This window comes from Lissotriton helveticus, chromosome 10, assembly GCF_964261635.1.
Source record: "Lissotriton helveticus chromosome 10, aLisHel1.1, whole genome shotgun sequence".
In the NCBI taxonomy this organism is placed as follows: domain Eukaryota; kingdom Metazoa; phylum Chordata; class Amphibia; order Caudata; family Salamandridae; genus Lissotriton; species Lissotriton helveticus.
The window spans coordinates 715,145,759-715,168,782 of record NC_136071.1 but is presented as its reverse complement, the minus strand read 5'-3'; the positions used below and the strand labels follow the sequence as shown (position 1 = coordinate 715,168,782).

Genomic DNA, 23,024 nt, shown 5'->3' with positions numbered 1-23,024 from the left:
AAAATGATAGTGCTCCCCAAGTTCCTTTATGTATTGCAAAATACGTACCAGCTTATACCGGTTAAGGTGTTCGATAAAATTGACGATTTACTACGTACGTTTATTTGGAATGGGAAGCCGCTGAGGATGGCTCTGGCGACGTTGCAACGTAAGCAATACAATGGCAGTATCTCCCTGCCTGATCTTCGGGCGTATTATTGAACAGCCCACCTAATTGTGGTGAATGAATGGCAACATATGGCGAGAGATCACCCCACTTATGCACTTGAACACACATAGTTTATCAAACACCCACACACGCACTACCTATATGGGGGTAGAGGTGCTGCACAACTCCTCACAGCGACACAGATTGTTGTAACAGCCTGGCAACAAGCTGAGCGACAAATGAAGTGGGACAGCCGAACCACTAGGGAAACTCCGCTATGGGTGGGTAGCAGGCTTCCGGAAACCACAAAACTGCGAGGTTTCAGACAATGAGATTATTAGGCATTTCGCAACTTAAGGACATATTATATCGTAAAGAGCTGGTTACCTTCGCACACCTTCAGGCCGAATATGACATGAACAAGACTCAACACTATAGATACCTGCAGCTGACCCGCGCATGGCGAGCGCAAAATATAGACACCACTGACATTCCTGAGTATGCTCGGCTGGATGGGCGACTCCTGATGGGGGAGCTACCGGAGAAGGTTGTCTCCTGGACATATGGGACATTAATTAATAACAAGCCAGATACTCTGCAGAAGTTGAGGGTGAAATGGGAGTCAGAGTTGGGTGAGCTAGATGACTTAGATTGGGAAATGGCGCTGATGCACCCCCGCGAGGTAGCCATTAAGTCCAAGCTCCGACTGATTCAATTCAAGTACCTACATAGAGCATACTATGACAGAGAGCGACAAAATCGCATAGGGAGGGCGGAAACCCCAGATTGCTTGCGCTTTGGGGAGTCAACAGGCACATTCTTCCATACCGTGTGGGACTGCCATCAGATCCAACAGTATTGGACCACCATGGTGGGAGAGCTAGGTATGGTCCTGGGTGTGACGATTCCACTCAGCCCGCAGTTTATTTTGCTGGGAATATCCACTGAAATCGACCAAACCAAAGTTAACCCTACTTCAATTAGGATTAGTGGTGGCCACACAGAACCTGGCTAAGGCGTGGGGGCAGTGGCAAACCCATCTTTAATTGAATGGGAAAAAAGTATGGACATGTATATGTCGGGGGAAAACACAACTTATAAGGCACGGGGTTGTCCCGAAAAGGCCTGGAAAATAGGGAAACCATGGATTACACATTACGGACTCTCACTCTCGGATACACAGTGATCTCCTATGGCGGGGGTATGGGCCGCGAAACAAGAAAGTGACCGCACTGTTGTACAAGTATGTGATGAGGCTGTTTGATTATCCACTACTGTTGCTTCTGTATGATGCTGCCGTCATAATTATGCTGCTACGTTTTGTTACTGAACAATATCTTTCCAAAGTATTTAAGAAAATGTTAATAAGCATATATTTTTTTTAAAGTAATAATATGTTTGCAGCCTGTGCTGTTCTGGAGAAGTGTGTGAATTAACCTCGAACTTGCCCATTATGCTGACTCCCTGCTGGATATTATGAAGGCCGACTATTTTAACAAAATCCCTTGGCTCAAAAATATTAAGATAACCCTATATTTGTTAGGGCTCCACAACCTGTGGGATCACCCAGACACATCTGTTTTTTCTTCAAAGGCTGCGATGAAAAAGTTATATTGGTCATTTGTGATAGCTGAGGATTCGAAGAAGGCTGCCACCACCAAGCTAACTAGCGATTTTATGGATTTTAAACCCATCTGCAAGTTGGAGTTATTTTGGGATGTAGTATCTGTACCACTACATATGAAGCTTTACTTTCAGTTTCGTATAGGCACCCTACCACTTAGAGTATTTACAGCAGGCTGGGCTGGGAAAATAGGTACCTCTTGCCCGATTTGTGATCACCCAAGCAAAAGTGTCTCCCATGTTTAGCATGTCCAGCCTAGCTATCTCCTTGGTATACCTGGCGTGTATCCGTCTGTAGGCTAATAGATGCACGGAATTATCAGGAAGCCTTGCGAATCCTTAGATCAGACCCACGCCCTTTAATGACCAATTCTGTTGCAAACGTTTTAGGTGTTATGCGAGTGATTAGTGGTAATGCCCTTCGACTTGACATGCACTATTTGAGTGCATCTCCTTTTTTGCTTGTGTTATCTGATAATTATGATTTTACATTTATGTACAGATTTTATTTATTAGTTGATGAATTTTTTATAAGATCACTTTTTCAATGGATCTTAATTATGCTGTACAATGTGGCCCAAATAAAGTAATTTGTAATTGAAATTAAATGATAAAACAGCCAATCAGAATGCTGCAACATACCTGGCTCAAAACAAACGCTAATCAACACAAACTTCTACCACAGAAGCTTAACAGATTATAGAAGTCAGCTATGAAAAAAGCTAAATAAAAGATACTATTCAGACAGAATTCAAAATGGTAAATGTACAAATAAAGAATTCTATAAAATCATTACTGAATTTTTTAAATCAAATTGCCTAGAAGGAGCTCATCCCATTCCTCAAGATTTTCATGGATAAACTGGAAAATCACTACATAACGAAAGCACACACATAGGACTCGTATTTAAAACAAAGAACAAACGCCAGCACCGATCCTGAATACGCCAACCCAGACTCTACATTCCTTCCAACAAATGTTACACAATGAATTTATGGACCTGGTCAAAGCAAGCAGGCCTGCCAGCAGCCCTTCTGACCAGTGTCCACAGCAAACCTTCAAGAAAATTCTTCAAACTACCTCCGTGCTGCCACACCAGTAAGAAGAATCATCAACAATTACTTAACTACAGGAATATTTCCAGAAGAACTAAAAATGTCATTCATACGCCCACTACTAAAGAAAACAAACATGGACCCACTGAACCCCAACAACTACAGACAGATTACAAATTGACCTTTCCTGGGCAAACTGATAGATCAGAGTATCATTCGCCCAAATGTCACATTTCATTAAAGATAATTCCATACTGTCAGAATTCCACACAGGATTCTGTCCTGGAAGAGGCACAGAATCTGCCCTTGTTGCCATCTGGGATAATCATAAGAAAACAGTTGTCAGGAATGGGGTTGCTGCGCTTCTTCTTTTGGACCTCTTAGCTGCCTTTGACACGGTTGACCATGACACACATACAAAGACTCTACGTAGCCGGCATAGAGGGGACTGCGCTCGACTGGATCACATCCTACCTTCACAACAGAACTAATGTCATCCATACACCACTTTTTCATCCAAACCATACTTTGCAAAAGCAGGGGTCCCTCAAGGCTTTTATCTCACCCATTATCGGCACTGATCAATAAATTTCACCTCACATGCTACAATTATGCACATGAGACACAAATACTCCTTAAACTGGAAAGCCACAAAGACATTTGAAACTCACAAATGCCAGACTACTCTTAGAACACAAAGCCACAACCTCACATCTCCCCTGCCTTGAAAGCCCTACATTGGTTACCAGTTGCCAGAAGATCCAAGTTCAAGCTGCTTTGTATCACCCACAAAGCGATGCATGGAACAGGACTGCTCTTTATCAGGCATAAAATCACCAAATATATTCAACAAAGGAACCTCTGTTTTATATTAGCACCTTTCCTCAAAATACCACAGTACAAGAAAAAAACCATAGGTGGCACATCCTTCACTGTTCAAGCAGCCAAACTATGGAACTCTTTACCCCCAAACATAAGATCCACGGATAGCCACGTTATCTTCATAAAGCTACTCAAGAGTTGGCTCTTCACCACATAACCACCATACTCAAACATACATATACAGCATATCCCTCAGTATATAAGCATTTATTTGTACTATAGATGTGCACCTATATATCTGTATTGCTTAGTATAAACGTGTGTAATAATTATGTTTTAAAGATAAGGGGTGAGGATGTAGCCTTATGGCTAGAGCAGTCGACCGTGAAGCTGGGAAACCAGGTTAGAGTCTTGGCAACAATGCTCAACATCCTGTGATTCTGGGCAAATCATTTAATCTCCCCATGCCTAACAAAAATTAATGTGTCCTCTTGTAACGTAACTGGTGCTCATGTAAACCGCTCGGATACCCAATCTAAAACACTAAAAAATAAAAAATATAGATATTCGTTAGTTCTGCTTCACAAATGTACATATTATTTCTAGTTACATTATTCTATGTTTAACATGTATATAGGTGACTGCATAAATAAGTAAATATTTAATCATAACTATTTATCTACCATTGCTTCAGTAATGAATAAAAAAATAGAAACAAATTAATTTGAAGTACAGCAACACTTGAAAGTCTGAGTTTATTAAATACAACTTCAATCTACATATATTACCTTCCTTATAAATATATACTTTTCTATGTTTGGATGTATCTTTATATTGATTACTTTGCTTCCAATCCAGCAAATTATTATTATTATTATTAAAAAATTTTATAGAGCGCGTAGTCACCCTGGGGTATCCCAGCGCTGAAGAACCCTACACCAGAGGAGGCTTGGGGGAGGAAAGGGGCAAGAGTAATTTTAAACATAATCAGTATAAACAGAGACGATATTGAGCCGGGGTGGTTATGGTTTAAGGGAACAGGTGAGTTTTGAGTCGTTTCCTAAATCTCAGGTAGTTCGGTTCTTTCCGCAGGTCTCGAGGAAGGGCATTCCATAGACGCGCTGTGTGGATCGAGAAACGTCTACCACCCGTGCGGGCTTTCTTGAATCTAGGCACGGTGATAAAGGACTCCTCGTCTGATCGAAGAGATCTGGGGGCTTTGTAAGGTTGTATAAATTTCCTCAAAATGGGGGGGCCCTGATTCTGCAGTAGCCTATGGGCCAGGCTTAGGGCTTTGAATGTTACTCGTTCCCTCACTGGGAGCCAGTGAAGGAGTTTCAGGGCAGGTTTGGCCGAAGCTCTGACGGGAGTGTGCGTGAGAATCCGGGCGGCCGCGTTTTGAATTTTCTGCAATTTGTTTAGGGTTGCTTCGGGGGCGCCCAGGTATATAGCATTGCTATAGTCAAGCCTGGACAGTATGAGGCCTTGGATGAGAAGTCTTTGCGAAGTGGATGGAAGGAGGGGCAGGATCTTTCTCATCGATTTGAGTAGGCCGAAGCATGTGCCTGCTACTTTTTTAGCCTGCGTGGTGAATGTAAGGTCCTTTTCGATCCATACTCCCAGGCTTTTTACTTCCTGTTTAGGGACAGGGGGGGGTCCTAGACAGGGTGGCCAGATGTTCACAGGGAAGGTGGGTCCTTTCTGGCCCAGAAGAAGAATGTCAGTTTTAGAACCATTCAGTTTTAAGGCTGAATAGTTCATCCACCCTTGGATCTCCTTCAAGCAATTGAATAGGTCCACTGGCTGCTGGCTAGGGTGGGAAAGGGAGACAACTAGTTGTGTGTCGTCCGCATAACTGACAATGCTCACTCCGAACGGGGTGACGATCTCCTCCAATGGGGACATATAGATGTTAAACAATGTGGGGCTCAGGGAGGAGCCCTGAGGCACACCACATTGGAGGGGAGTGTCGGAGGAGCAGGTGTTATTTTCCCAGATCTGGAAGGAACGATGGGCCAGAAAGGAGGAAAGCCAGGACAGAGCGGTACCTTCTACTCCTACCTTTTTGAGCCGTTTGACCAGCAATTGATGGTTGACAGTGTCGAAGGCCGCGCTCAGGTCGAGGAGGATCACTGCCACTGATCCTCCTTCGTCTAAGAGCGTTCTGGCCTCCTCCACTGCAGCCAGGAGGGCGATGTCGGTGCCCTGTCCAGGGCGGAAGCCTGTCTGCGAGTTTTTTAGCAGGTTGTTGGTTTCGAGAAACTGGGAGAGTTTCTTATTCACCAGTTTCTCGGCAACCTTACTGGTCCCGGGGAGGAGGGATATTGGTCGGTAGTTGGCCAGTTCAGCTGGGTCTAGGGAGGGTTTTTTTAGCAACGCCTTAACGACGGCCGCTTTCCAGCTAGGGGGGACGACTCCCTGTTGAAAAGAGGCGTTGATGAGCTTAGTGAGGGGGGGGATGATAGTGGGCGCGACTTCCTTAAGGGTCCGTAGCGGTGCGGGGTCCCTAGGAGATCCGCTTTTGATGGATGTGAGCGTGATCTCTACTTCTTCGTGGGTTATTTGTCCCCACGAGGTTAGACGAGGGGCGATCGAGGTGTCGGAGGGCTCGTCGGTCTCGCCAGTATTAGTCGGGGGGATGGAGTCAAGAATTTTTTGAATTTTGTCTTGAAAGAAGCTCGCTAGCTGGATACATTTTTCCTGGTCCGCCTTTGGATCTGGTGGGTTTCTGGGGGCGGGGTCAGGGACCTTAAGCAGTTCTTTCAAGATGGTGTAGGTTTCTTTGCTTGAGCAGGCAGCTTTTCCAATTCGTTCCTGGAAAAACCGACTTTTTGTCTTGTCGATCGCAGCTTTGTATGCTGATAGGGCGGTGGAATAGGCGTCCTTGTTAACATTGGATTTTTCCTTCCTCCATGACCGCTCCGCTCTTTTGCAGTCCTGCCGCAGCGACTTGAGCTCTGGCGTATACCATGGGGCTGAGGGTACACGTTTATTGTGTCTGAGGATAGTGATCTTGGGAATAAGGATATCCAGGGAGGACGTAATCCAGGAGCAAAACTGTTCGTCGGCCGTTATGGCGTCGGAGGACAGTACTGGAATAGTCTTAGAGAGGATGTCAGTCCATTCTGATGGTATGAGTTTATGCCATCGTCTGTCTTTGGTTTTAACTTTTACAGGCTGGATAGGCACAGAAGGGGCTTCCCATGAGAAGGGGACTAGGAGGTGATCAGTCCATGGCAGTGGCAAAGGTGGACTGGTGGTGATATTGGCATTAGTGAGAACGGGGTCTAGTAAGTGTCCCTTGTCATGGGTGGGTTCATTATTGGCCAGCCTGATATTAAGTGATAGCAGGTCCACTAGTAGGTCCGAGGCGGAACGGTCAGTGGGATCTGTGAAGTGAAGGTTCAAGTCGCCAACAATGAGAAAGTTGGAAACAGAAGCGGCTAGTTGGGAGGCCGCTTCGGTGACTGCATTGAGAAATTTCCCGAGCGTCCCTGGGGGCCGATAGATTAGGAAACCCGAAAGGGAATGCCTTGGGGAAGATTGGAGGGAGAAGTGGCAGCTTTCGGAGTTGTCAATTTGGGCGTCACTAGTTCTACAGGTAAACTGTTCCCGGTAAATTATGGCCAACCCTCCTCCTCTTCCTTTTGGTCTGTGGAGAGTTTGGATGAGGTAGCCTGGGGGAAGGGAGGATACCGCGTCCGCATCGGTACTGTCAGAGAGCCAAGTTTCTGTAAGAAATAAAGCGTCCAAGCCTTGATCTTCGATCAGCTCATTGATTTCGCGTGCGTGCTTGGGGAGAGAACGACAGTTGAGAAGACCCAGTTGTAGACTGGGATTGGCTGAGGTATGAGTGGTTGGGTAACAACGCGGGCAGCTTGTGAAGGGTTTGCCTGTGTCGTGAATGTAACTACATCCTTGGTTTTTTTCAGGTCGGAGTTCCAGGAGCCTGTCTGCTGAGTATGTCAGAAGGCTGGGGGGTGGATCTGGCAGGGTTCCTGAGCCTGGGTCCGTTCGGGCCCGGACGGGCCCAGACGGGCTTGCCTTTGGCGCGCCTTCGGCGCGCTGACGGCGCGCCCGCTGCGCCCGTCCGCTGCGCGTACGGAAATGACACATATTTTTATACAGTGAGGGGGTGTGGCCTCCAAGGGGGCGTGGCCTAGTCGCACGCCGGCAATGGCGCCGTGAATGTTTGGGCGGGACCCGCTGTCAGCGCTGGGCAGCTGAGCGGTGGGCTGAGAAGCGGTTCTTGCACAGCCAGGTAAGGCAAGATATTTCAGCAGAAGAGGGCCAAGTTACACAAAAATCACAATAGCAGCAACAATTTTTAAAATGGTTAAAATCTTGGTCTCCCGGCTATTTTGCCTCAGGAGGTTTCTGGGTTCTGGCAGGTATCGCTAGTGCGTCAGCTTTTATACCTACTCGGAAGGGGGCGTGGCCTCCAAGGGGGCGTGGCCTAGTCGCACGCCGGATATACTACCATATATCTCACTCAATAACTCTCATAATATATCCTCTACCTCAACTGACTCAACTCAAACCTCATTCTACTACTCTCTCCAATGCACTACCCTACTTCTCATCCCATACCTCTCTCAATATATCCACTACCTCCACTCTCTCACTCATCCCAAACCCCATACCACTACTATGATCTCCAAAATAACCCAGTCTAGACTATTCTCTCCTCTACCCCATCTTGCATCATCTCATAACTCTTACTTTTCAGATCTGCCAAATAAGCCTTCCTAAACACATCTATCTGACTCTTCCCCCTCCAGTCAGTCAGTCAAAGTACTTTTATTCGATTTTGATGAAAATCATAAAAAGACATTTCGTACAAAAATTCATGAATACGTTTACAAATACATCAAGTGCAATCATATTAAAAAGATTAAAATGCATGACCAAGGCTTTACAATACAACCTTATAAAGAGCAGTTTACATATTTAAAAGTCTAAAAGTATCTGCAATGGCAAATGCAGTGCAAATAAGCGATTTAGTCTACGACAGAAGAAAGTCATTATATGCTGTCGATAGATACAAGTTTGCCTTTAATGCGCACTGCTGCGACCAAGAAACTTCCCACACAAAAAATTATACGAATATTGCTCATCGATTGTAAGTATAGGAGTGCCGGTTTGACTTGTTTGAAGCCTGCTTCCCTTAAAATTGGGAGCAAGTATTTCTTACGAGGCGCTGAGAACAGTGTGCAAAACAAGGCAAAGTGCGTAGTATCCTGTATTGAATAATTGTCACAAGTGCACAGAGGAGCTGACTCTGGCTTAGCCCAAGAAGGATAATTACCCAATAGGTAAGGGATCAGATTTAATCTAAATTTCGTCAGGAGGTACCTATGGAATGGTCTTGTGACTATTGTGAGATAGGGTTCCATAGCGGGGGAACATTTTGTTAAATAATAAATCCTGACAGAGGGCTTCAGCAGTTCTATTTCCTCTCGGTTAGATCTTGCCAGGGACAAAAATTGCCTTTTAATCAAGACTACGTCCTTGTGTGTTATGCTTTTAGGTGATTCAAAAAGTTCCAATCTTCCTAACTGATCGAATGACCTCCTCAAATAGTCCATCCAAGGGATTTTGTTATGATGTTCCAGTGACATAACGTCCTCCATAATAGAATGATTCAAGATTACCTCTTTGTTAAGCCACGTTTTCAGCCAATAAATCAATGGGGCCAGGTTTATCCTGTCAATTATGTAATCCAAGCCCACCTCCGAATGAATTGAATAGGTTGGGGTAGATGGGGGGACTGATAGTAATGAACATAAAAACCTGTTCTCTGCTCTTTGGATCAGATCTAGCTGTGCGTAGCCCCAAATTGGCGCTCCATACATGGCTATTGACAAGCATTTTGAGGTGTAAACCTTCAGTAGGGCCACCATTGGCCTAGCACCCAGTCTTTTAGAAAAGGCCATGAGGGCGGCCGATGACCTGGACACCGATAGGCTTTTTGCTCTAACCTGTGGGCCCCATGTCCCCCTCTCGTCAAAGAGCACCCCTAGGTAGGGAAAAACTGCTGTTCTAGAAACCTCCAGGCCCTTGCATCCAAAGGTTTTAATCGTGCTTTTGCGCCTATGTACTCCTACTACCATTGTGTGCGATTTGCCCACATTAACCTTCATGTCCAAATCGTCAATGAAGGTACCAAATGCATCAAGCAGGCACTGCAGGGCATTGCCAGTACGGGCAATTAGGACTGCATCGTCCGCGTATAGGAGTGCTGGAATCTTAGATACTCCTACACGCGGAACATCACCCCCAGTCTTCTCTAGGCACTTCCCCAGTCCATTGATGTATATGGTAAACAGGAGAGGGGCTAGTATACATCCCTGCCTTACCCCACGCCTAGAGTTGAATTTGGCGCTGCATCTTCCCTCCCTGGTGACCCTAACCTTAGCGGACAGGTCCTGATGTAATGAGGCCATGAATCTAACCAGGGCCTCGTCTATCCCGATCTTCAATAACATAGCCCAGAGCTTTGTTCTGTTCACCAAATCGAAAGCCGAGGAGAGGTCCACAAATGCTAGAAATAAGGACCCCCTCCTTGGCGACCGTATACTTGGCGATCAGAAGATGGAGATTGGAGCCCTGTTCCACTGTGCCCCTCTTTTCCCTGAAGCCATATTGTATTTCGGCTAGCCCACCATGTTTCTCTATACTTTCCCTCAGCTTGGTTAACAGGACTCTGCCTAGGATTTTGACGGCAGAGTCCAGGAGGGATATGGGCCTGTAACAGGCTGGGTCGTCCCTGTTACCTTTCTTAAATATTGGGACGATTATAGATGTAGCCCAGGAAGATGGATAAAAGCTACTGGTGGCTGCGTTAAATACGTTGGTCAGAACGCCTGCCAGGTACCAGGGGAAGATTTATACAAATCGCCCGGCACTCCATCAGGGCCTGGTGCTTTATCCTTTGAGGTTTCGTGGATAGCCTTTTCCACTTCGCCTATATTGAAACTCAGGGCATAAGACTCTGGGGCGGGTGATAGATTAGGGGTACTGTCCATACTCTCACCGCCATATACCGCACTAAAGTGGCTGATCCATTTTTCATCCGGAATCACACAGTCCAAGATTGAATTGGGTGTGTCCGCGAAAAAGGGCTGGTTTATTACATTCCAGAATTCTTTGCTGTCCCTAAGAATGTCTACGTTCAAAAGGTTATCCCAGGCAGTTGACTTTATCTTTTCTTTCCTTGATTTAATGGCCGACTTGTACTGTTTCCTAAGGTGTGCTATATTTCTCTTGTCCCTTATAGGTTGCTTTAAGGCAAGCATCAACAGACTATGGGCCTTGGAGCAGTTTGCATCGAACCAGCGATGGGGTTTGCTGGTTCCCCGTCTCGTGCGGACCGTAAGATCTGTCACAATTTGGTTGCAAATTGCTTCAAAGGCCCCCTTGATTTCAATGGCTGGAGATGCGGTGTTTTGGCAGACCTCTAGATAACCTTTGATTTTTGGTAGAAGCTCAGTGTGAAAAGTGTTTGGCACTACATTAGCCCACTTCAGCCTTCTCCCCTGGTCGGTTGGGCGTACTAAGATATCTACCTCTTGTGGGTGGGGTATAGGGCCCATATACTGTCCCCAAGCTCCCTCCGCTACTACCGGGTTGTGGTCACTATGTACCGACACCAGTGTGTTATATGATGTTACCCTATTCAGGATCCCTGGAGTCATGAATATGTAGTCGATGGTGGACCCAGGGATAGTACCTTTATAGGTATGAGATCTAATGGTACCTTCGGGTGAGTTAGGTTCGTACAGGTTATGATAAGCCACTAAGTCTTCTAGCTCTGCCCCCATGGTAGAATGCTCAAAATGTGGCCCTACTGGCCATGCAGGGTCTTCCCTGGACGTTAAGCCGCAAGGGCCGTTGCATGGATGGATATTAAAATCTCCTAAAAGTATAATTTCAGAAGTACGACATGTATTTTGACTGACAGAAACTAAAAAAGCGCCCAGGCTGGCAATGCTATTGTTACTAATGGCCTTATTCATCGAGTTGTAACAATTAATATAAAAGGTGCTCATGGAAGGGGGAACTACCCTTTCAACTATTAGTAAGTTCGGGCAGGGATTGTTGACCAATTTCAACGAGCCTTTAAGTTTCAGGGAAAAGAGGGTTATAAGCCCACCCCTGGCTCTACCTGAACTACTTGGGGATGCGGCCTTAACGAAACTAATGAAGCCGTACAGGCAAAAACTATCTGCTGTGTCCCAGGTCTCCTGCATGGCGATAACTTAATATCCGCGGACCGCTCCCACCCAATCCTCATTAGGTACCTTGCTTTTGATACCTGCCACATTCCAGCTAGCGAGTTTACAAACCGTGTCCTTTCCCCGCTTACCAAGTCCTATTTGGGGGGGTCGCCCGTGGGCTAATGGTCAATCAACCTCCTCCAAACCCTCCATGCCCTCAATACCCTCCATGCTTGATAATGGTGCAAAGCGGTTGCTGGTGGGTATCACACTAACTGATGGTGCGTCACACGCCCCTTGAACTGGTAGTGGCAGTGATGTAAGTTCTGATCTTTGGACAAGGCGTTGAGGGGAACCCATGGTAGCAGCCGCGACGGAACCTGCCCTCGGGCGTGAGATCATAGTTGAGCTCATGGTGCCGTGACGGTATCCAGAGTAGGTTCTCCTCAAGGGAGGATAGAAGAACCCCAATGGTACGGGTCTCATATGGTCTTTGGGAGTTATAACAGAGACATCCCAGAAAAGTTTGTCTGCCAAGTTGGGCCTGTTGAAATTTATGACCACACAGTCCCCCTTGGTGATTTTAGGTATTTTCCCAACCCACCCCACTCTTCTTGCAAAGATTATCGAGTCTGCGGGGTTCTCCCCACTGGAAGAATCAGCACACCAAGTTCTTGCTTTATATAAGAGTTTCCTAGTGGATTCAAATTCACCCTCTTCAAGAGGTGGTACTCCTATAAACACTGCCACCAAAGGGGCAGCAGCCGGAGGTAGATTCAGATTGTACTTGCTTGGTTTTGAATTCCTATGCGGGGACGTGGGTGATGAAAATTGAGGGGGGGGCAGTGGGTGTTTGAGCCGTCTGGCTTACGGATGTAAAGGTATGGAAAAGCTGCCCTCCAGGAACTGTTCCCTCTCCCATCTGAGGTGGGGCTATGGCGCAGGGATTTGGCCCTCCTAGCGCTCCAGAGTCTTGAAGCGGAGTGCCCCTCTTGGACTGCTCCAAGGGCGTCGGGTAGGAGGTAGTGATCTTATCCAGCCGGGCATATTTCATGAGGAGATTGGACAAGCAGGAATTTAATGTATCAACAATGTCTTTAGCTATCCCCACTAGCAATGGCTCGATCCTAGCAACAAAGAGCGCCTCCAGTTGGTCCCCAAGGGGCTCGGTTAGTTCGAGGGCCGGGGCCACTGTTTTGGTTTTTTTCCCTCTGGCCCTCTTTAGCGGTTTGGCTGCCTGTTGACATAGCTGCAATGGGTCCATAGGGGTGCCGAGCTTGGGTGCTGTAGTGGCTATGGGGGCGGGATTGGTGTTAATTATTACCACGGGGTCCAAAGGTATAGGGGGGGGGCACTATCGTTGTACCCGCTGGGCTGACAAGAGACAGTTCGGGAGTAGGGGACTCCGTTACCTCAGGCAATGTCAAACCTAGTTCTTGTTCAGCAGTAGCGATTTCTTTGGTAAGGCCCCCCACTGCTGAGGAAAGATATGACAAGATGGACTTCGAATGTCTAGGCATTTTAGCATATTTCCCCTCCTCCTCGCAAGTCGTTGTGTTCTTACGCTTACCCATTGATCGTGGTTGGGGTGTTGTTAAGGGGGTGGCCCCGCCCCGCCTCCTTCTGCCTCGGACTGCCAAAGACTGCCCCGCCCTTGTCCCGGGCTTCTCCGGGGCACTCCCGCGCGCGATTCGCGGGGCGAGAGGCGTTCCCGCAGATAAGGCGCCTCCTGGCGCGTGACCAGCGCCACTCCTTCCACACGAGCCCCGGGGCAGCTGGGTGTTGTAGTTCCCCAGCTGCGTGAGGCACCGGGCGAGTGGCGGCAAGCGCTGGAGCCGTTACCCTCACGGCGGGACCACAAGGTAAGGAGCTGATGTGCAACGCCGTTTCCCTCACGGCTGGAATGGTTTGGATCCCCCACGAGCGCTTCGGTGCTCCCACAGATAAGGCGCCTCCTGGCACGTGACCAGCGTCACTCCTTCCACACGAGCCCCGGGGCAGCTGGGTGTTGTAGTTCCCCAGCTGCGTGAGGCACCGGGCGAGTGGCGGCAAGCGCTGGAGCCGTTCCCCTCACGGCGGGACCACAAGGTGAGGAGCTGATGTGCAACGCCGTTTCCCTCACGGCTGGAATGGTTTGGATCCCCCTCCACCTCCCCTTTCCTCATCCAAAACAGCCTCCTACTGCTATAAACTCCTTTAAAACACACATACGCATTCTCTATCCTTCCCTCTTCTATCCCTCCCCTATTCCTTTCCAGTCCAAATAACAGACTAACATGTCCACCGTTCAAATTAATATTTCCATATACGAATTCCCCACTAATCCGGTTTGGGTTCCGAAGTAGCGTGCTACCTGCACAAAGCACTTCAACACCTCATGAGGGATAGCAAGCGCTATATAAATGCAAATCCTTCACTCTTATATCCCTCCACTATCCGTTTTCAATACAAGTAACAGACTAATATGGCCACTGCTCAAACTACTATCATATTCCCCTATACTAATTCCCCACTAATCTTGTTTGGGTTGTGCAGTAGTGTGCTACCCACTGAAAAGCACTTCAACAACAAATCAGAGGTAGCAAGCGCTATATAAATCCAACCCTTCCCTTTTCTCTCACTCCGCTATCCTTTTTCAATCCAAATGACAGACTAACCTGTTCACCACTCAAAACAAATTAACTTCATATTTACCTATACTAATTCACCACAAATCCTTTTTGGGTTTCAGAGTTGCAGGCTACTCACCGAAAAGCACTTAAACACCTAATCCACTATCCTTTTCAATCCCAATAACAGACTAACATACCCACCGATCAAATTAATTTCATATTTCACTGCACTAATTCACCACTAATCCTTTTTGGGTTCCGGAGAAGAGTGCTACTCGCCGAAAAAGCACTTCAATGCTTCGCCAGGGTAGTAAGAACTATAGAAATGCAATTACAATTATGTATGATGACATTTCTGATGCTGTAAGCCTCTCAGAGTTGAATGCTATCTGTTCAACAAAGAGCTTCACAACCTTGTCAAGGGTAAGAAGCACTATATAAATATTAATGTCATACCAACATTCGATATATGGCTCAGTATCCCAGACATAGTGTACATTAAGGGTCCCAGGAAGTAAAGAAGCATCTAAGACCCATAGGCAGCAAATGGATATTGATAGACACACACAGTAATGTGCTTTAATGGCCCTACACGGTAACAAAATGTAATGCCCGAAGACAGGGACGTTCAATAATGGCCCCACATGGTAGCAAACATTTAATAGCCACCTACAGTACTGAGAATTAGTAACTTCTCTCAGCACTAACAGGCTCAAACATAATGGTTCCACTCGGTAACCCTGCTTCTCATTAAAGCTGCTCTTGTTGTGGCCTCCATCCATAAAAAATCAGTAAAGCCAAAGGAAACCTGCTTATCACAGGAAAAGCAAAAGGAATCCTAAGTAATGGCACCATTTCTAAGGCTTTAAATTAATGTTTACATTTTGCTGGAAACAGAGATTCGAGCAGCAAGTCTATGTGGAGGAAGTCTTCTCATAAACGTTCTTCAAAAACCTCCCTAAGCAGAGATTTGTGCACAAAACAGGTCACTCAAAGACTGACTGACGTGAAGACATATTCAAAGATATCTTTCAGGAGTGAGGTCATTGTTAAGACTGGCAGAAAGGTCGTTTCATTGACTTCTGTAACAGGAGAGGTTTAGAGGGAGGACAGTAAGAACACACTAAGCAGTGGCATCAGCAAAGATGGGTCAGACCCAAAACAGGCACACCATCAAAGCTAGGTTTAAAATCCCTCACATCTGCCAGTTTTAAAAAGTGCATAGCTTATCATGGTGTTTGAAGGAAAATTTAAATGAATTCAGAATGTGTGCTCGTCTTCTAATGCTGAATGAGTACCAAAACTTTCCCAAGTGTCCTTCAGTACCAAGCAACCTCCCCACAGTGGAACCCAGAGCAAGCAAAAGCCATTGTCAGGCGTCATTACTCCAACCTATAACCTCTACCTTCCCTCATAACCCACGGCCGGTTTCTACAACAGGGAACACCAGAGTGTTGCTCATCCAATTTCCCCCTTCTGTGTACTGGCCATTCATAAGTGTAAGAAGAGGCAAGGAATAAAACACTTGCAAGGTGATGGTGGAACCTGTTCAAGGTCCCTAAAACCTGGCAACCTCAAAGATCCGATGGAAGCCTTGCCATCTAGTCTCAATACAGAACTCCAGCTCTTACCCTCAGTGCTTATGTGAGTAAATGGAAGTCCACCTCTGCCACTTCTTCTAAACACCAAAGCTAACACCCACGTCTTCTAACAAGCTTGGAAATTGAGTTCTGAATCAACAGCTTCAATGTATTGAATAGAGGCACACTATCAGGGAAAAGGGGCAAACCTGTATCTAGACAGATTGCTTATTCTGCATACATCAAAAAGTAAAAAAGTTATCAGGGCGCAGGAGGCCTTATTGTTCTCCTGAAATATGACAAAAGACAATTTCTCTTTTGTCTTACTCGCAGACAAACAGGTGAGTGGGGAAGGTTATCCGTGATATTTTTTTCATATGTCTTTGCCATTTATACAGTAACCTTAGATATTTGAAGGTTTTCAAAACCCCGAAGAAGCACATGGAATTGGTGAAAGATGACCACAGAAGAGAAGAGTAAGCCAACATTTTCACATTCTGCATAACCTAGAGAGCCTCTCTCCAAGTGAGTTACATACATTTCGTCTAATGAATGACTGACCAAGGGACCATAATGAATAGGAGATTCAAAATGTAAAAACATTTTCCAGAAAGCTTATCGCTCTGTTAGCAACATGATGTGTGTGTGAGAGTGTGTTTGTGGAAATGGCTCAAAAGTGAACATGTGTGTATAAGTGGATGCAGCACATGTGGGGGAAGTGTTTGTTTTACTAGCTGCAACAAACTGCTGGATATGCCTTGATAATTCACTCTGCTAAACTTTGTGAAACACTAAATCATTATTTAAGTTCAATGGTGCAAACGAGAAACTGACACATTTCTGCTGGATGTTGTATGTCTGAGAAAAGCTAACATATACAATGTTTTAACGCCTGTACCGGAGGCTTTCAGGTAAATCTGATATTTAAAAAATATGTCTTGGCTATAAACACAGAAATGAAACTCAGACTCTCAAAAATTCAAGCAATGCAGTCCTTTTATTTGGTCAGATCCATTTTAAATCTTTTAACAAGTGGCATATTGCAATTAATCGCATTGTCAAACTAAACGTTTCAGGTGGAATGTGCTGACTGTGAAACCTGCCTGGGACATTTACAGTGCGGCCTCGACCGGTTCCAAGTCAGCAGAATTGCTTTTGGCCATAGATGTGATATGCAGACCCATGCTCCAGATCAGACTCAACCTCATTATCATTATCATTGAGCTATAATTTGAGGGGTATTTTCTAATTAAAAAAGGAAGAAGTCTTGAAATATGTGATTATTTTTAATTAAAAGATTCCTCCAATACTACTTCAATGATAATTAAAACGTCCCTGCACAATCAGGTAGCAGAACAGTTTTTTATTTTATTTCAATAGATGTGTGGGCAAAATTAGGATCAAAACTGCATGAAAGGAATACACGGCTGTATCCAAGTCTCCAAAAGAGCCATTAAAACCCTAAACAGTTTTCGAACACTGGTCAACACCACTAATAATACTTATACAAACTTTGCTGGTAATTCTGCTCTAAGTTCTCATACGAACCAGACCACAACATATCACTTACAAAAATACCACTAACGAGTCATGCACGATATGGAGTCCATTTAAGCAGAAGCAGCAATGTAAGTGTTACGTTTTTGAGGGTATTACAGTCCCGAAGAAGGCCCTGTTTGGTTCATACGAACACAACTGATAATATGAAAAGCAGAATCAGCAGCACTACTAATGCAAGTGATTCATGTGCACCTTGTAAAACCAAATACAAATTACTTGAATTGCTGCACATTAACAACAGATAAACTGAACAGTGCTTAAGTACACAGAGAGGCAGACAATCATGGCTAGCGCACCTCAACCATAAGAGGAACTTTAAAAAAAAATCACCTGCACCTGTGGTGCATTAGTACGAGACAGACAGATTTAGAACTCATACATATAATAACTGATGGAAGAAATCCTACGGCACATTCCTAGACAGCTGAGAAGACATGTAAATATATCAAAATACTTTTTGGGATAGTAGAGGAATTATTATGCTATTGTGCAACATACTATCTCACAGTGCTTGTCAGAAGAATTTTGCCCATGTGATTTATATAAGGAATGCACATTTCTATTCAAGGGGGAAAAGATTCTAGCTCCACTCCTGCATCCTGTGACAAAAACCTTTCAAGCAAGCTGAGTTCAGCCACTGGTGGAAACAATGGTGGTGTGGTACCTTCGGGAGAGGACCTCCTGGTGTATCTTAGATATCTCAATACCAATCTTTAAGTTCAGCAAGTAGAGTGTTTGTTGCTGAAATCTGTGCACAGCCAGTCACTGATTTCAATCAGGCACAATAAACTACGCTATTTTTCATACGGAGGTCAATAAATTAAGTACCAGCGAACTGGGTAACTCTTATGCAGCACTATAAAAAGGCCTTTGTATAACAAGAAGTACGAAGTAAATAAAATAATATTTATCTGCTTTAATCTTATCTCGTCATTGATTTAACTTGCTGTTCTTCAGCCAAGAAGGCTAAATGATAAATTAAAAAGTTGAGCAGCTGATCAAGTTTTCATCTACATTTTGAATGCATGCCCCCCTCCATTTTACAGAGTTAACCTTTGTGGAATAAAGATTATAACCTTCACTAATAAGATGCCCTATTTGTTAACTCCGATAGTCTAAGAATAGAGAGAGCAGTACACTATTGTGCCTCACCGCTTATTTCTGACCTATATTTTGCATCTTTCTGCTCATTTCAGACCTCTATTTTGCCTCTTTCTGCTCACTTCTGACGTTTATTTTGCTTTTCTGCTCGTTTCTGACGTTTATTTTGCCTCTCTGCTCGTTTAGTTTCCGACTTTTTTTGCCTCTTTCTGCTAATTTCTGACCTGTATTTTGCTTTTCTGCTTGTTTCCGACTTATATGTTGCGTCTTTCTGATATCTACTTTGCCTCTTTCTGCTCAATGCTGACCACTAGTTTGCCTCTTTCTGCTAATTTCTGACCTTTAGTCTTCTCATTGGTGCTCGTTTCTGACCTCTATTGTGCCTCTTTCTGCTAATTTCTCACCTTCATTTTGCCTCTTTCGACTCATTAGTCACCTTTATTTTGTCCCTTGCTTCTGGTTTCTGACTTCTATATTGCCTCTTTCTGGTCGTTTCCCAAACTTATTTTGCCTCTTTCTACTCATTTCGGACCTTAAATTTGCCTCTTTCTCCTCGTTCTCCAAGGACCGAGGGGAAAGCCTCAAGGCCGGCGGACCTGGCCAACTCCCCGTCTTCTGCAGGAGCTGGCATTGCTATTGCATGAAGGGAAATGCTAGCTCCTTGCGTGCAAGAGCAATCTTTCATCTCTTTCCCTGCCAGCTTGTCTGCAGGCGGGGAAAGAGATGAAACCTCTGCTTCCAGCAAGCGGGAGCACCTTGACAGTTCCTGTAAGATGAGTGTTAGCTGTTTGCTTTCGCTTGGTGGGAGCAAATGCAAAGTCCCAGGGGTGGGCACCACAGAATTGATTTGATTTGATTTTACAGAGCGCAGCGTATGCCCATGGACGTCTTGGCGCTAAAATAGCCTGGAAACTAGAATACCAACTAATTTTATTTTGTATGGCTATTTCGTTTTTAAACAGCCAGGTTTTCAGCCGACTTCTGAACAACATCAAGGAGTTGGTATTTTTAATCTCTAAGGGAAGGGAGTTCCATACCTTAGCCGTGCCAACGATAAAACTCCTCTCGCCCCCAGCGTAGCTGCCTGTACCTTGGAACTACCAATAAGTGTGCCTGTGCTGATCTTAGGTTTCTGGAAGGAGAATATTTCCTGAGGTGTGTTCTCAGATAAAGGGGTCCTTTCCCCTGTAATGCTTTAAATGCAAGACACGGAGCCTTAAATATAATTCTCTTCCCCACCGGCAACCAGTGGAGATCCCTCAATTGATTAGTTACTGGTTCATGTTTAGGGATATCTAAGATTAATCTTGCCGCTGCATTCTGCATCCGTTGGAGTCTGAGCAGGAGCTGTGTCTGAAGTCCTATATACAAAGCGTTTCCGTAGTCCAGCCGCAATATGGCCAATGCTGTGACCGCCGATTTTAGAGTATCCATAGGAATAAACGGACGTATCTTCCTAATGATTTTTAGGATGCCCCAAAAAGTGGAGGTAAGTTTGTTAATTTGACCTTCGAAGGTCAATCTTTGGTCAAATATGACCCCCAGGTTTCTAACCTTTGAAACTGGTACTGGGAAATCGGCCGGCCACCACTTTGGGGACCAAAAGGAGGTATTAGGGCCTAGTATCTAAACCTCTGTCTTATCGCTGTTCAATTTGAGGCAATTCTTCTGCATCCATGTGTTAATCTGTAGCATGCAAATATTGAAACGGTCAGCCGTCTCCTCAATATAGTTTGATACTGAGATCACCACCTGTGTATCATCGGCATATGATATGACCAAGAAGCCGCATTGTCTAATGATTTCTGCCAGCGGGGCCACATAAATGTTAAAAAGTGTGGGACTCAGAGATGAGACCTGAGGCACCCCGCATGGCAGCTCAAATGGTTTGGAGACCCTACCATCCATTTCTACCGAAAATTTTCTGTTTGTTAAAAATGATGTCAGTAACTTGGTGGCACTGTCTTGAAAACCCAGTTCATCAAGTCTACAGATCAATATTTGGTGGTTGACCGTGTCGAAGGCCGCCGATAGATCTAATAGGATCAAGGCGGCCTTCTTTCCCCCATCCAGAGTTTTTCTTAATTCTTCTACTGCCATCACCAAGGCGGTCTCGGTTCCATGGCCTTCTCTAAACCCATACTGGAAATGATCTAATAGTTCACCCTCTGCGATAAAGGACCTGATCTGCCTGTTAATCAGCTTTTCCAACACTTTGGCGCAGAAGTGAATCCTAGATATTGGCCTGTAGCTTTTAGGACACAGCAGGAGCCAGCCCTGGGACATGGTGATCCCCAGGGCCATCTATGGTTCCAAGAGAGGGTCTGCACAGTACCCCTCCTTCGGTTTCCAAGGGCCACCCCACCTTCTCAGAAAAAAAAAATACCCCAGGAGTTGGTGGTTTCCAGGGCGCGAGGGGGCCATGCGGCCCCCGCCAATTGTATTAATTGCCCCATGGAGGTGGTGGTCCCGGGGCTTTTAGAAGCCCAGAAGGGGGGGGACAGCGTAGCCACCCCTCCATTATTTTTTTAAATGTCTCGTGGAGGTTGTGGTCCTCAGGGCTTCTAAAAGACCAGGAGGGATCGTCCTCCCAGCCCCCCTTCATTACTCTTTCTTTTTTTTTTAAGCCCTGGGAGGTGGTGGTCCGAGGACTGAAAGAGCCACCCTCCTTTTTTTTATGAAATGCCGCGGGACCTGGCCCACCCAGGGGCCTTTTGAAAACAAGTGCGGGAGCGAGCACTTGTTTTCTTTTTCTGCAGCAAATTCACGAATTTGAGGCAATTTTTATAAAAAAATTATTTTGCACTGCGCTGGTCCCTCTGGGACCCCAAGACCAAGGCTTGGGGGGGTGGGGGTCCGGATACTCCTACCCCACCTTCATTTCTTTTTTTTAGACTCCCTGAAGCAGAGTCCCAAGATGGCTGCCAACACTTCCTGGTTGAAGTGTTGGCAGCCAATCAGAGCTCTGCATTTCCCTCTACCAGCTAGTTATTATTCGCAAAGTCGCCACGATCCAAGATGAACAATTTGGATTTCCTTAAATTTCTCAACTACTACTTAATGGATTTACATCAACTTACAAAAAGCACAATCTGCGTACCAAAAGCTAGCTTTCTGCCAAATTTGGTGTAATTCCATCCAGCGATCTGGGTGGCAGTTGTGTCTAAAGCTCCTAAGGGAATTAACATGGGACTTTTTGGGACCCCCCCTTTTTTCTAGGCCCCCGCTTGACAGATCACCCCAAAACCTTTCATGCACAACAAGAATCACGGCACACTTTTTCATGAAGGTTCGTCACACAGTGCCATAGTTACAGCCAGGTCAAAACATTATTTTTCTATAGAAACATGATCTTAACTAGAACTATATATCTATGGTCATTTCTAGGGTTTAGGGGTGGGTAAAGGTATTGGATGGTAAGTTTATTTTTAGGGTAATGGGGTGGATAAGGGTATTAGTAGGTAAGGGTGATTTTAGGTTTAGGGGTGGATAAGTGTAATGGGTGGTAAAGGCATTGTAAGGTTAAGGGCTGGGTAAGGGTATTGGATGCCAAGGGTAATTTAAGGGTTTGGGTTGGATGAGGGCATGGGGTGGTAAAGGTATTTTGAGGATTTTGGGGCTGGGTAATGGGTGGTACCGGTGATTTTAGGGTTTAGAGGTGGGTACGGGTAATATGGATGTTTTTAGGGGTGCGTAGGGGCATTTGGGTGGTAAGGGGATTTTTAGGGTTTGCGGTGGGTAAAGGGCATTGGGTGGTTAGAGTATTTTTAGTGTTTAGGTGTGGTTGAGGGTATTTGGTGGTAAGGGTATTTTAGGGTTTAGGAGTGGGTAAGGGTATTTGAGCAGTAGGGGACAATTTAGGATTTGGGGTGGGTAAGGGGTATTGGGCGATTTTAGGGTTTGGGGTGGATGAGGTTATTGAGTGGTAAGGAGACTTTTAGGTTTATGGATGGTAAGAACATGTGGGTGGTAAGAGTGATATTAGGGTTTAGTGGTGTGTCAAGAAATTTGGGTGGTAAGGGTATTTTTAATTTCCTATGGTCAAATAATGCCCCTCGTAAATCACTGCCACACTACAATCTCCTGACAATGCTTCCATACTTCCAAACAATCTCCTTTTTTAACTCGTAGCATCAGTGGCTCTGTCCTTCATCAGACAATTCACACACTGGTTAGCTCCCAATCAAACTATGGTAGCGTTACCTTCTAAAAACCTCATACTTCTTATATGTTTATTCTCAATATTTGTAATCTATTAAATAAGACACACTTAAAAGGAGCAGAGAGCTGGGCCCTGCAAAATT

At 45.3% G+C, this 23,024-nt stretch overlaps 1 protein-coding gene across 1 annotated transcript in view; it reads right to left on the bottom strand.

The window, feature by feature from the left end:
- The window catches only part of NOM1 (nucleolar protein with MIF4G domain 1), a 318,017-nt gene that overhangs the window by 156,478 nt on the left and 138,515 nt on the right, over window positions 1–23,024 (bottom strand). The gene's annotated exons all lie outside the window — the stretch shown is intronic.